Genomic DNA, 15,419 nt, shown 5'->3' with positions numbered 1-15,419 from the left:
CATGGATGCGGTGAAAACGGAACACTTCTACACTGCTGGTGGGAATGTAAACTAGTACAACCACTATGGAAAACAGTGTGGAGATTCCTTAATGAACTAAAAGCAGAACTGCCATCTGATCCAGCAGTCCCACTACTGGGCATCTACACAGAGGAAAAGGAGTCATTATACGAAAAAGATACTTGCTCATGCATGTTTATAGCAGCACAATTTGCAACCGCAAAAATGTGGATCCAACCCAAATGCCCATCAATCAACGAGTGGATAAAGAAACTGTGGTATAGATATACGATGGAATACTACTCAGCCATAAAAAGGGAATAAATTAACAGCATTTGCAGTGACCTAGATGGGATTGGAAACTATTATTCTAAGTGAAGCAACTCAGGAATGGAAAACCAAACACCGTATGTTCTCACTCACAAGTGGGAGCTAAGCTATGAGGATGCAAAGGCATCAGAATGATACAATGGACTTTGGGGACTTGAGAGAAAGGGTGGGAGGGGGTGAGGGATACAAGACTACAAATTGGGTTCAGTGTACACTGCTCGGGTGATGGGTGCACCAAAATCTCAGAAATCACCACTAAAGAACTTACTCATGTCACCAAATACCACCTCTTCCCCAAAAACTCATGGGAAAAAAATTTTAAAAAATAGAAACAATAGACTCCCTCTTATATAAGGCCAATTCCTCACCAGGATTCTATATTCCACCAACTCCCCTGAACCATTCACTGATTCTTTGTTCAAGAAATATTTATGATAATTTACCATAAGAAATGGGGATATAACCATAAGCACAAACAACTTGATCCCAAGCTTCATAAGATTACAGTCTTCTACAGATAAGGAGAAGATATATCAAACAATCACACAAATAAATGTAAAGTCATTTTAAGTTGTAAACAGTAGCATGAAAGAGAGGTACACAATACTCAGTGTTGAAGCAGGGGAATCTAACCAAGTCAGGGAAGTCAGGGAAGCAAGCCCTCCTGAAGAAAGTAATAGTTTGTGCTGTGTATGCTTATCCTTATGAAGGATAGCTGAGGAATAAGTAGTAGGTCAGTACAGGAAGAAAGAGCATTGTAGACAGAGGAATAACATGTGCAAAGGCCCTGGGGAAGGCATGTGGCACAGATGAACCCTGTTGCTAGAGCAGAAACAGCAGAGGGGAGCATAAGGGAGATGAAGCTGGAGAGTAGGAAAGGATTCAACAATGCAGGACCTTAAATTAAAAGCAATGTTGAGGAGCTTGCACTTTGTCCTAAGAATCCTGGGAGACTTTCGAGGGCTTTTAAGTGAGAGGTGAAATGACCAGATCTCTATTTTGGATGTTATCAGATCTGCATTCTGGATGCACTGTGTAAAATAAACAGCAGGGAGCAGAGTATATGGAGACAGACTGGTTGGAAGGTGAGAGAGAATGGAAGTTGAAGCTAAAATGCAGAAAAGAGGAGGCATTGCAGGCAAAGTCGTTAGGATTCAGTGTTGGATTGTAAAGGGGAGTTGAGGGAGAGAGTACCAAGGATGAGAAGGGTACACAGAAAGAGAAGCAGATCTGGGCGGAAGATGGGTGATATAAGCTGCTGAGCTAGCAGGTTTAATGTACTACTTACAGAGGTGTGGACACAGCTAAGGGACAATTCTGAGAGAATAAATAACAAAAGTTGTAGGCATTTGAACAATGTTGGAAACATTTTATTTTGTATGATTTCCTTTGGGACAATTCACTGCCAGCTATAAATTTGTGGAAACGCTGCCACACAATCTTAGCAGACAAGATCGGCAGAAAATCGCTTAGAAACACTGCAAACATGTGACAAGTTGCTTTCCGTGAAAAGAGTGGATGCGAAGCAGTAAGGACCCCCTTCATGAAGCACGCGGTCACCTTCCAGCCACCAGAACCACAGGAATGTTGTGGTAACTGAGGGAAAACGCATCTAGGCACACGTCACGGTGGCACCTTCCAGCAGGTCCCCAGGGTTGCGCCCCTGGAGCTCTGACAAAGAGTGTGGCCCAGAAATGTGATGTTTGGACTGCGAGTTTCGGTGAGAAATAACAATGCATCAGGTTGCAGACAAAGCAGACCCTGCTATGTGCGTTTATGGGAGCCACGCCCAACAGGAACCACAGGGAATGATGGAAAGGAGAGGGACGGACACAGACACATCAGAGAGAGGTTCTCAGGAGGAGGCTCTGTGGCCTCCAGACCACGTCAAAGCCAAGGCAGAAAGGATGAACTGAGGAAAGGAGGAAAATTTCCCCTTAAGGAAGGTAGAATCCAGAAGGGATCCCTAAAATGGTGAGCAGTTTAAACCTAGCAGTTTTGCATTAATTCACATAAAGTATAATGAAAACTGTTGGACACACAAGGAGAGACTGGCCAATCTACAGTCACAGAGGAAGGCCTTCACACCCCTTCACAGGATCTCACAGCAGATTGGCTGAAAAGTCTCCTTGAAACTGCAGACCTCTCTCAAGGAGACCCACTGAGTTGCGTAAAGGTGGGGCTGACTTAATTCTTGCCTCCCTGCTCTCCCACGTAGCCCTGCATTTCACTCCATTCCAGGGTTTCTGGGACACCCGAGAAAGCACGTAGTCCAGGGAGCATGTCTGCCAACTGAAGGCCTTGACAAATGACTTTCTGTACTGGCTGAGGGCCAGGGCCCAGCGTACTGATAAGGACGCTCTTCCAGAAAAAGGGTTGATTTACAGAGGAATGAATCTGCATGAAAGTTTACCAACAAGATCCCTGCCTGCCTTTTGCAGGCTCCCCTGCCGCCATCTACTTCATTTTTGATCTCAGGAAGACCAGAGCTGAGGTAAGGAGGAGGGTGGACTGGTGGGAAATGTGGCCCTCCACTCAGGTACTCCTCCTGGCAAATGTCCCTTAGAGCTCTAAGCACAGGTGCTGGTCAGTTAATGCTCATCTGTATCCCGACAATGGCTGGTCCCCTTGCTGCCCCCACCACCTCCCTTAGGGAAGAAAGGTCAATGTAGAAAAAAATCAGAGGATACCTTATGATAGATATCTAGTGATTCTTCATGTGTAGTTTTCGTTCAGTCTTTTTTGGGAACTCAGGGGCCGAGATTGTGTCTCATTCATTATAACTGAAAAGGAGTCAAGCATGTTTACGAATCAACGTTGATTGAAATCAACTGGTTATGTCACCATGAGGCAATGAAAGTCTATCTTCTCCCCTACTAACCCAGACATTCTCATTGTCTCTCTCTCTTCCCACCGCTGGTCATCTGACTTCTCATTCAGGAAGCCATGCATTATTTCACCCAACAGTGGTTCCCATTGTGGACCACTTTGTGGGATTTCAGGGCTACGTGCAAGCTGCCTTTGTACTTGTCTGCACATGAAGGAATATTTGTGCTGTGTATACTTGACAGAACATTCCTTTCCTTCAAAGATTTATAAGCCATCAGCCAAAAAACCCCTCCTTCTCTGCCACTAAACCTAACATTTTATTTGCATCTGCAACCATCCTCTCTCCCCTACATCCTCATTTTCTCTCTCTTCACAGGCTTCTTCACATACACATGACTGCCACATGAACCAGGCACCGTCTGAGCATTCCACATGTGTTATCTCAGATAATCCTTCATTCTTCTAGTCCCAAACAAGGCAGGTCTGCCACACCAGTCCCTGATACATAGGATGGGGACAGCTGGGGGATGGCTGTGAAAGTCTTGAGTCTCCAGATTTTCCAGAAACCTCTGAGCCTCCTTTGTTGGAGATGATGCAGAGGCCTCTACTCCACAAGTTACATGCCCCATCAGGATCTGCTCCCACCTCCATTCCTGTCCTCTAGGCACTCAGCTAGGGGTGTGCCTCTGATATAGCCCCCAATCACCCTCCAAGCAAAACAGTAGATTAAAAAAAAAAAACAAACAGGACTACCTCCCAAGAGGATGGCAGAAATTAGCACAAATCTAAATAGTAGAAAGGGTTATATTAGTGGTGATAGTCCCCATTCCCCATCAAAACCAGTTGGGTTCTGGAGATTAACAACTACAGCAAAGTCAATCAAGTAGTACCCCAATTGTAGCCACTACGCCAGCCATGATAGCTTCTTTGGTAGAGGTGGAGTTAATGCAGCTTTAGGTACATAGTATGTGGCTGCTGGTTTGGTAACTGTGTTGCTTTCTATCACCATCAGAAGTGTGACTCAGAAAGAGTTCACAGGCACATGGAATGAACAAAACTTTACATTTTCAGTTTTATACCCATGGCTGTGTTAACTCTCTTATCTTCTGTCATAATAAAGTTAGAAGTCTAGAACATCTGGTTACTCCTCAGAACATGAAATTGATCCACTGTATCTATGATGTCATGCTCACAGGATCAGATGAACAGGCAGTGGGCAGTATAGTGAAAGATACATGCAGTCTACATTCTTTTCACACTGATAAAATTAGGGGGGTTCCAGTGGTCAGAGGCATACCAGGACATCACATCCAAAATAAAAGATAAAGTATTGCATCTTGTACCTCCCACAACAGAAAAGGATACATGATACCTGGTAGGCTTCTTTGGGCTCTGGAGACAGCATATTCCCACATGAGGGAAAACTGCTCTCACCCGTATCCCAGGTGGCCTAAAATTTAGGCCTGCCACCTAAATTTGGGGGCCCAGAGCAGGAAAGGGCTCTGTAGTAGGTACAGGCTGAGCCAGAAGCCCTGCTGCTCAGGCCCCATGATACATCTGGGTTGGAGCACAGGCAGGTCCAGAGGGCTAAGTAGGATGCACAAGCAGGTTGCCTGAGGCCCATCTTGTCCACACCTCCAGCACTGTGAACCTATGCCCATGAGGGGATCCCTGAGAACTAGTTGCTGAGGAAGAAAAAAAACCTGAGCTCATTTGATTCTTACAACACTACTATGAGCCAGGTGGTGCATCATACCCGTTTTGCAGTTGCACAAATGAGGAACAGAGAATGGAAATGAGTTGCTTGAGACCATATACCTGAAAGGTGGACAAGGCAGTCCTCAAACCTAAGTTCATTATTCCAAATACCCTGCTGTTTCTACTGATAATATTAAAAGCGTGGTCTAGTTGTTATACACACACACACACACACACACACATGATAAGCACACATATATATGTTACTTATGGAGAAATGAAAATGCACACACATAAGTATACAGCAAAGGATGGAGAATCTCAGATGATGATTAATATAATAAACACATAAACAAAGACAAAAACATCACTTAAATACATAGAAGAGATACACTGACCTGAGTAATATATGGAATGCTGCTCTGGTCAATTCTGACTTGCTGAAACAAAAAAGGGGGGCGAAAGTACACATTACAGCAGAGAGTGGCAACAACAAAAATGTAACTGAGAGATCATTGTGTGCATGAAAGAGAAAATACCCCAAGAGTATGATGTCTTCCTGGGCTGGTACCTTATCAGGCTAAAGTATGCCTCGCACACTTAAGGACACCCTTATATTTATCCTAAGGATAGACTTTTTTATTATTTTTATTTTTTTATTATACTTTAAGTTCTGGGATACATGTGCAGAACGTGCAGGTTTGTTACATAGGTATACACGTGCCATGGTGGTTTGCTGCACCCATCAACCCGTCATCTACATTAGGTATTTCTCCTAATGCTATCCCTCCCGTAACCCCTCACACCTTGACAGGCCCTGGTGTGTGATGTTCCCCTCCCTGTGTCCATGTATTCTCATTGTTCAACTCCCACTTATGAGCGAGAACATGCGGTGTTTGGTTTTCTCTTCTTGTGTTAGTTTGCTGAGAATGATGGTTTCCAGCTTATTGAGTCTTTGCTGATTTAAGAAGAGCTAAGCTGCATTTTGGATATCATACAAATGTGTTCTAATTTTTCAAGTAGTCAGAAGTCAGCCATTATTCGTATTGTCATTCTCCCATGGGTAATATGTCTTTGTTCTCTTTGGTTTTCAGAAGCTTGACTATCACTCGCCTCCGTGTGGTTCTCTTTGTATTTATCCTGCTTGGGTTCCTCTGAGTGTCAGGGAGAACATGGGGCTCACCTCAAGTGTTTCTGTCACTGACCACAAACCTACCTATTGTTCACTACCTAAAAAGACTTATGTCATATATATTTTGGTCTACTTTTAGAGTTGTTTCTGGTGGAAGGGTAAGCTTGGTACTGGTTATCTTTATGGCTGCAAACAGAAGTCCTTGTAAGATTGCTTTTGAGTGCAAGTGCATTGGATAGTACATTTGAAGTACCTAACTTTAGTTTTAGTTTTAGTTTTACTGTTTACAAAGTAGTTAAAACAGCTACCAATTTCTGGGCGTTTGTGTGGTTATGGTGGTGGAGGAAAGAGGTATAGTTTCAACTGATACTAAATTATTGCAAAAAAAAGAAACACCTTAAGTAGAAATGGATTTCTGTACCTCTGCAACTTTCAGAAACTGTGTCAATTTGGTTGTATGAACTTGATGTAAATATCCAAACTTTCCCTGCATTGGTTCTTCCTCATGTCAAAATATTTGTCTAAAAATAGAAAAAAATTACCATAAAGGAGCCAATGTCTTAGCAATTTTCAAGTTTTACTCCATTCTGATTGTTCTATTTTAAGCTAATTCTGGATATGAATTTAACCTGTTCAAAACAATTCTAATTTTAATCAAGTTATTTTCTGTTTTAATAACAAGAAATAGCACTGCTCAATCCCCATAATCAACAATTTTTTATGGAGTAACTACTGTATACCAAATACTGGTGCTGGGTATATGGAAGTTAATAGCATGCACAGATAGTTTAGATTTTAATTTCAACGACTTCTAGTCTATAGTCTTTTTGATTAATACAAAGCTCTGCAACCCTTTGAGGGAAAGGGCTGTGTTTCCTACTCTCTTATAACCCTACAAATGTATAATACTACGTATTTCTTCAGTATAAGGAAAGTTATCAAATTCCCGTCAATAAAGTTTAGAGAATAATTGCAGCTAAATGAATCATTCATTAGGGCTAAATGATGACAGTAATTTCCTGAAAAGTCTAAAAATATATGCTTGTATATCATCAATAACAATTACTTATGTTGTAGGCTTTACCTTCTTAGGAAAGTCAAAACTGTGTTATTTGAACTTGGTGGAAATGGGCCTTATTAACATATAATGAATAAACATGGCAACCTAGGTTGATTCCCTGACAAATTTCCCAGAAATATCAGTTAGCACTTACATACAAGTGGAAAAGTTTTGTGGCTGATTAGACAAATAATGTTTAACCAATGAAGCAATATAATATTTGTATTGAAAAGTATACGTGACCCTGCAAAGATTTTCTATTTTGTATCTAAAGCAAATGTGAGTCTAAATGTAGACAAGGGATTTTTACAAATAAATTATTTTACCATTTTATGCTTTAAAAAGTAATCATTTAAAAAGTTTATTCTTTATCCTACCTAGCAGATTAAGGATCCCTTCATCATAAGCTGTAAAGAGACGAAGAGAATCTTTAAAGAGGAGCATAAAAGCAGCACGTATTATACCATTAGTTAGTTCATCAGGATTTGCCTGAAAATTAAATAAAAAAGTAACCAATTAACACCACAGTTAGAAAATTATTTCTCCTACCTATAGTTACAGGATGCTATTTACTATATTTTTAAACAAATTTTATAAAGCTCTTACGTTAAAACTAAGAAGAGCATTAAACTGGGTTTGAATAACTGGAAGTGTATTTAGCAGCTCTTCAGTATTCATAGTTCTTATCACACCATCTGTCCTATAAAAGATAGAAGAACTTCAAGAACCTCAATAATTAAGAGTTTGAGAAGCTCTGTGACATCAGCATCTTGAAATAGGGCTGTTTTTGACAAACTACAAAGCAGACCACATGTAAGTTTCAGTACCTCTTGCTTACAAACTAATGATATTTACTGACCCTCTCTTGGTTTTTGTGATGTCAGATGAGATCATTCTATATGCGAGTGACTTTTCATTCAAGTACTTGCTGTATCGTCTGATGAAGGTTGACATAGTATAGCCTAAAAATGAGATATTTCGATTATTTCCAATTCAACCAACAGTAGCTTTTTACAATATGTCAATAAATGCAAATGCTTATTCCACATTCACCTGTATACTTCAACAATATCTTTGAAGCACAAAAGCTAGAATGGCCTTTATTAATCACCTATTCCAACATTCTTCCAGCTTTCTGTTAAAGATTAATTTTTATTTCCTTAGAACCTTGATATCATCCCTTAATGGGATATTGATGGTGACATTCCTCGACAGATGAAATAATTGAACTGTATCAGCTCCTTTGACATTTTCACAGAAACTATTATAAATTGTTAGCATTTTCCTTACTCTCCTCATCCCACTGCCACCATCCCTCCTCCCCTCTCCTTCCACTCAGCAAAAATGACCTGACGCCTACTTCATAGAGAAAAAGGAGAAGAAAGGCCATGGTACAAACTCAACTACTCTCTACTCGACCTCCAAATGTATGCTGATTCCCCTTCAATGTATTCATTCATTCAACAATCACTGAGTGCCTACTATAAGCCAGGCGATGTACTAAGTGCTGGAAGTTCAGCAGTGAAAAAAACAGACAAATATTCCTGCCCTCATAGGGCTTACATTTCAATGGGAAATGACAGACAATTATGTTAAAAAAAAAAAAAAAAAAAAAAGGAACACAGAGACAGGGAGAAGGGGAAAGAGTAAACCCAGGCAGAGAACTGGTGTAAAGGTGCTGCAATTTTTGGTAGGCTGGACAAGGTTTCGCTGAGCAAAGACCTGTAGGTCTCATTAACTTTTCTGTCTCTAGCATATGGCATATTCTGTTATTCTTAGTAAGCTCCAAAATATACGTTGTATCAATGAATTTGGGGATTATTTACATTCTTAAAATGTATAGCACATCGCAGCCTTCATAATTTAGAAACTTTTTTAACTAGGCACGATTTTCAGACCTTTTCCCTCCTTGGCATATGGAAATATTTCCATCAAAGAATCATCTTACCTTCTATGACACTTTTATCCAGGAAATTGTGTAAAGTGAACAAAGAGCTCCGACATGAAACATGTTTAATGAAACGCTGTCAAACAAATGTGCCAAATTCTAAAATTAGTTTCTGTACACACAAAAAGTTCCTTAATGATTGTCATTATGAATGTATACTTAATTCTGTCACACACCTTGTATCTATTTCAGGAGCATTGATTAAGTTGAGCACAATCACATCCTGTGCTGGCCAACACAAGGATTTGCAGTGCTGCCAACTTTCCTCTATTTATATACCCCCCAAATAAACAAGGAGTTAAACATTAAAGCTTATGTGAATACACACTGTGTCCCTCTAAGACTTTCTATCTAGCCATGCCCCACTCTTGATTTTGAGCAATTTTAAGTTACGGAAGTATACAAATAATAATATGATACATCTGTGGACCCCACTACCTAGAAATGATAACTGCTAACTTTCTGACATATCTGCTTCAAGTCTATTATTAAAATAAGAGAAAATAAATGATTACAGATAAAGCCCCATCCCCGAGATCCATTTCCTGCTTCTGCCTAGAAGTAACTGGTATCATAATTTTAATGTGTTATCTTTACAGTCTATTTTCCTCATAGTTTCACATGTATTTGTTCCATGGACAAGTACTGTGTGTATTTTAAATTTTTTTACATAAGTAGTTTTGCACTCTAAGTGTCATTCTACAATTTGCTTCCTCTATTAGCATTGTTTTTGAGATCTAGCCTTGTTGGTATACAATCCCATTTAATGTAATACAGCATTTCATTGTATAACGACACTAAATTTTATCTGTTCTCTAGTGATGGAAATTTAGGTGATTTCTAGTTTTTCATTATTATAAACATGATGTAAGAAGTGGATTTGCAGAGTCACTGGGATGGGCATTTTCAACTTTCCAAATGTGTCTCAATGTTCTCCTCTCCGCAGAGTATGTGAATTCTCATTACCTCAATGTCCTCCCGACTATTCGTACTGTCAGAAATTTTAATTTTTGCTAATATGAGCATGTTCTCGATGATTATTAGACACTCTGTTTTCCTTTTCTATAAACCCTCTTCATTTCTTTTGCTCATTAATCTATTGTAGTGCCTTTTTCTTACTAATTATGTATTCTGAATATTAACCTTTAGTCTATAGTATATATGTTGCAAATATCTTCTTTTAACTATGGCGCCTTCCCTACCCAAATGTCATAAGCATGTTCTCCTACATTTTCTTCAATTTTATCTATTTTTTGAATTTAGATATTTCATCCATGTGGAATTTATTTTTGTATATGGAGTAACATAAGCATCTCATTCTATTTTTTCCATAGGGATGCTGCTTGTGCCAATAGGCTTTATTTTAAATTCTTTCCCCCATACTTTTCCCCACAATTTTTAGTGCCACCAAGTTCCCATATAAGTGCAGTTCTATAACCAAGCTCTCTATTATGTTGCATTTATATATATGTTCTATTTTTTACCAATACTATACTGTGTAATTACTGTTGCTTTATAATGAGTTTCAAAATCCAACCAATTTCTAAACCCTAATTTTTTAATACAAAACTTACTGAGGGAAAATGTCTGTGAATTTAAAATAGAAAATAATAAGTAATTTAATGTTATGGAGCATTCCAGTTGTTCTGTAAAATATAGAGAGATGGGTAGGTGATGAGGTAATATGCTTAGGTGTACAGTCTCTCCTGGCAAAGTAAAGCAGGTATGAGGTAACACATTTCTAAGGGGCTTTTTGGGGTCTAAATCCTCTAAAGAATTGACAGAAATATCCACTCTATTATGGACATTGTTATCCAGTGGCTATTTTATCAGTGACTAAAATGATACACCTCAAATAATACTGATCACAAAGATATATTCATTAATAAAAACAGATAAAAATATTTAAAATACATACTGCTATTCACTTCCCTCACTTGCCACTAATTAAAGTAAAAGGTAGTAAGCCCTTGACAAACCAAGAACATTTTGCAATTGCATGCTTACGCTCACCTCATTTCTGTGCACCATGAGGTGATGTACAGTAACCAGGGCTTTGAACACCACCACCCAGCTACTGCTCCTAGTTTTTTCAGAAAGAACATTAGCCAGATGTTCAATGCTCATGTTAGTTTCATTGATGTACTGTATTGGATCTAAATTAGAGACATGACAAGCATTAGAATACAGACTGAGAAATAATTTTCAAAACCAAAATTGGTAATTTTAACTTAAGTACAGATGCAATCAAATGTCGGAGAAATGACATAGGGAATCCTCAAAAACATTTTCTTCATTACATGTATTACAATTTGCACTGTTATATGTTACATGATATTTAATGCCTTTAGTTATCTTGCATACTTGATGAGGGGAGGGAATGAATCCATTTTGGTCCTCAAGGCCCAGCAAAGCAGATGGCACATAACAGGTTTTGGTCAATACTTATTAAATGAATGAACAGTACTGAAGAAGGTAACATACCCAAGATCATACAGGTAGTTAAATGGCAGGGCTGGGATTTGAAATTAGACTTGTTTGACCCTAGAGACCAAGCTATTAACCACTGTCACTGCTTCTCTCAAGAAAACTGTCATTCCATGAAGGTTCAGTTAGGAACTTTCTTTGTACTGTCACCCCATCTCTGATCCTTTTATCTGCATCCTGTATCCTTTTATTTATTGCTTCTTTTTCTTGAGTCCACTACCTCATAGCTTTGTACCTAGTTTATTGTGACAGCTTTTAAATTTCTGGCCTCATGCCTATAAACCATTCATGAATTCATTTCATACAGCCCCTCAAAAGTTAAGTTTCATAATTTGATTTTCACATTCAAGAACATGGCAATGATTCCCTACTTCTTACCAGTTCAAAATCCTCTTTGCTTTCAGAACTGTCTACAAACTATCATTATGCAACAACTTCATCCATGGCACTTATTCATTAATGAGCATTTCTTTAGGTCTTCAGAAGCGAATTCTGGCATATATTACATAAGTATCCAGGACTGTATAATACATACAGAGAATCTAGTATGTGGCCTGCTGAGAATAATGCTTTGCAAACATATATATATATGTATATATATGAAATTAATCTCTGTTTAACTTAGTAACTTGCTGTAACACATGCACATTATCATGATGATAAGAAGATAAAACTTCAGAAGGCAAATACAGATTAAGTCAATGAATAGTTTAAGCAAAATACCAAAATAAAGGGGTGATCAAAACAGTGAGTTAGCTATGAAGCTTTCAATAGCTGTAAAATTTAGGTATATTGCCAATAGCACACATTGTTTATCAAGTCACTGCTCACTACAAGCTCAAACAACAGGGAGTGGGGCTAGACTGGGTAGACTGGGAGTCTATCCTTTGAGCAACGGGTCACTCTAGGAATCAAAAATCTTCCTCATAGAAACATACACAGGGCACAAAAATTGTGCCATGGACACTCTAAAGCCTATTCATGGATGTTAGGTTAGGAATACCTAAGGGAGAATCTATTCAATAGACTTTCCTTCAGAAGACTCGCCGAATGTTGTAATTTATAAGGGCACTGGGGTGAACTCGGGAAATGAGACTTTTCTAAGAAGCCTGGGTTATTATTCCACCCTCTTTGTCTCCTATCTTAGTTGAATAATTTCTAAATATTTTGGAATTTGTAGTTAAAAACACCAGAGGTCGCTTCGGAAGGCTGAGGCGGGCGGATCACCTGAGGTCAGGAGTTCTGAGACCGGCCTGACCAACATGGAGAAACCCCGTCTCTACTAAAAATACCAAATTAGTTGAGCGTGGTGGCGGGCTACTGTAGTGCCAGCTAGTCAGGAGGCTGAGGCAGGAGAATCGCTCGAACCCAGAAGGCAGAGGTTGCAGTGAGCAGAAATCGCACCACTGCACTCCAGCCTGCAACACAGCGAGACTCTGTCGCAAAAAACAAAAAACAAACAAACAAACAAAAAACCCACCGGGGGTTCCCTTCTGTGCTCAAAGATTACTAGAAATGACAGCTCAAACTCCCCCTCCTGCAGGGACGTGGAAAAGGGGAGGGCACTGAGGTGAGGAGGAGGGGGAGTTGGGGGAGGCGAAGGAGAAAAGGTGCCGCCATTAGGAGGTTCTTCCCCATTCAGACTGCACTAGCTGCGTGGGCTGCCCATACCCAGCCTCCTACTCACCAGCCAGTTGTTTCGGCTCAGGCTCCGTGGGCTCATCGGTGGTCGCCCCGAGGGCAGCCTTGGACGCAGATAACCCCATGCGTGAGTCGCAGACCGCCAGCCACGAGGGTGATGGCGACAGAGTCCAGCCCCACCTCTTCCAGACCACAGAGGACCCGCATCCCTGAGCAGGGTACCGGCACCCCTGGTGTTGGACAAGGAGCCCCAGGTGACGGAAGAAATGCCTGACCCTGCAGGGAGCCCTCACCGGGCGACCTTACTCATGCAGCCTGACGCACACATCCAGCATTATGAGGTGGGATTTGAACTTGAGAGGAGCTCGGGCTCTGCAACAATGCTGGGAAAGATGGCTGCCCGGCCCAAGAAGGCAGGTACCACGCACTTGCTTGGTTTCTGAGGGCAAGTCCAGGTTTGGGGCAGGGCATCTCTAGAGGAGCTAGGGCACTTTGCATAGTACATGGCACAGTAACAAAGTAAACAACAACCATTAACGAATATTATGAGGAACGGGGACATGTTGGGGACTCCATATGAAAGCTCTCGAGATCTTCAGGTCTTGGGAAGTTAGGTGATCCTATGACAGTACCTTGGAAATTCTTGATATGACATTGTTAGGGAAGCTTCAGTCACACATTATCAGGGCTGTAGCCTGCTTGAGGTCATGTCTTCCTACTCTTCAGGCGGCATCAGATCCACAAGTCCATAGAGTTGTTCATAGTATTTCTTTATTATCCTTCTAATACCTGTAGACTCTTTACTGATGTTACTTCTCTCACTCTTCATATTGGTAATGTATGTTCTTTTTTTCTCTTGATTGGTCTGCCTGAAGAGTTAATTGTGTTGATCTCAAAGAACCAACTTTTGGTTTCATGGGATTTCTCTATTTTCTGTTTCTATTTCATTAACTTATGCTTTTTATTATTTCCTTTCTTCTACTTGCTTTGGGTTTATTTTGCTCTTTATTTTCTGGTTTCTTAAGGTAGAAGGCTAGGTTTCCGACTTGATATATTGCTTCTTTTATAATATAGCCATCTAGTGCTAAATACTGCTTTTGTTGTCAAAACACCTTTTTCTGACTTTGGTCTTTTAAAATTTGAGATTTATTTTATGGCACAGAATACAGTCTATCAAGGTAAATGTTCTTCTTTTTTTTTTTTTTTTTTGAGACGGAGTCTTGCTTTGCTGCCCAGGCTGGAGTGCAGTGGCGCAATCTCCGCTCACAGCAAGCTCCGCCTCCCGGGTTCACGCCATTCTCCTGCCTCAGCCTCCCGAGTAGCTGGGACTACAGGCGCCCGCCATCACGCCCGGCTAATTTTCTGTATTTTTAGTAGAGATAGGGTTACACTGTGTTAGCCAGGATGGTCTCGATCTCCTGACCTCGTGATCTGCCCACCTCAGCCTCCCAAAGTGCTGGCATTACAGGCGTGAGCCACCACGTCTGGCCACTTCTTGATGATCATATCACAGTTCACCAAAGCTCTGTTCATTTCCATTTTTTAAGAGCCTTCCTCCTACCCTATGCTTCAGTTTGGAGATTTTCTTTTGCTATGCCTTCAAATTCACTGATCTTTTCTTCTGCAGAGTCTGATTTGCTGTTAATCCCATCTAGAACATGTTGCGTTTCTAATATTGCATTTTTCATCTCTAGAAGTTCCATTTGGTTCATTTTATATGATTCAACATAATGAGAGTAATGAAAGATTTTAAAAGAATGAACATTTTCCTTTAAACCCTTGTGGATATTATAATAGTTATAACGGTTATTTTTAAATGTTTGCGAATTCCATCATCTTGGGCATTTCTTGGCCTGTTCCTATTGACTTATTTTTGTCTTGTGTATGGGTCACATTTTTCTGCTTCTTCCTATACCTAGTAATTGCTGATTGGATGCCAGATACTGTTAATTTTGCTTTGTTGAATGTTGTATGTTCATGTATTCCTTTAAGAAATGTTGAAGTTTGTTTAGACAAGCACACACATTACTTTTAAATCACATCTTTCTAAGGCATATTTTCTTAAATGGCTTTATTGATATTTAATTCACATATATCTTTGTTATGAGAAAAGCCTGGTACTGTAACATTCCCTCAAACTGGGCCCCCCAAACTGGGAAGTCCATCTTAGGAGTTTATTAGGACTTACATGCAGGGCACTCCTGGGCAGCAGCAGGACAACTCCAGAGATCTGCCCTGCCTCCCATCTCTAAGATGCCTTTAAGCTAATTTCCTGGCTCTTTGCCTACTGTGTG

General features: G+C 40.1%; 1 protein-coding gene and 1 long non-coding RNA gene across 2 annotated transcripts in view; one reads left to right on the top strand and one right to left on the bottom strand.

Moving 5' to 3' along the window:
* Positions 1–2,630: 2,630 nt before the first annotated feature.
* Positions 2,631–15,419, top strand: part of MTCP1 (mature T cell proliferation 1) — an 85,393-nt gene continuing 72,604 nt past the window's right edge. Inside the window, exon 1 of the mRNA XM_055269187.2 lies at positions 2,631–2,824. The gene's annotated coding sequence lies outside the window, so the exon portion shown is untranslated. The remainder of the gene's footprint in view (positions 2,825–15,419) is intronic.
* Positions 5,255–7,445, bottom strand: LOC129476360 (uncharacterized). Its single transcript, XR_008654912.1, has 3 exons — positions 7,427–7,445; positions 6,411–6,510; positions 5,255–5,297 (listed from the first exon to the last, which is right to left on the bottom strand). It is a non-coding gene; the product is annotated as an uncharacterized lncRNA (long non-coding RNA).

The sequence above is a fragment of the Symphalangus syndactylus genome, chromosome X, assembly GCF_028878055.3.
Source record: "Symphalangus syndactylus isolate Jambi chromosome X, NHGRI_mSymSyn1-v2.1_pri, whole genome shotgun sequence".
NCBI lineage: Eukaryota > Metazoa > Chordata > Mammalia > Primates > Hylobatidae > Symphalangus > Symphalangus syndactylus.
The sequence above is the reverse complement of the archived record's forward strand: the minus strand, read 5'-3'. Positions and strand labels throughout refer to the sequence as shown.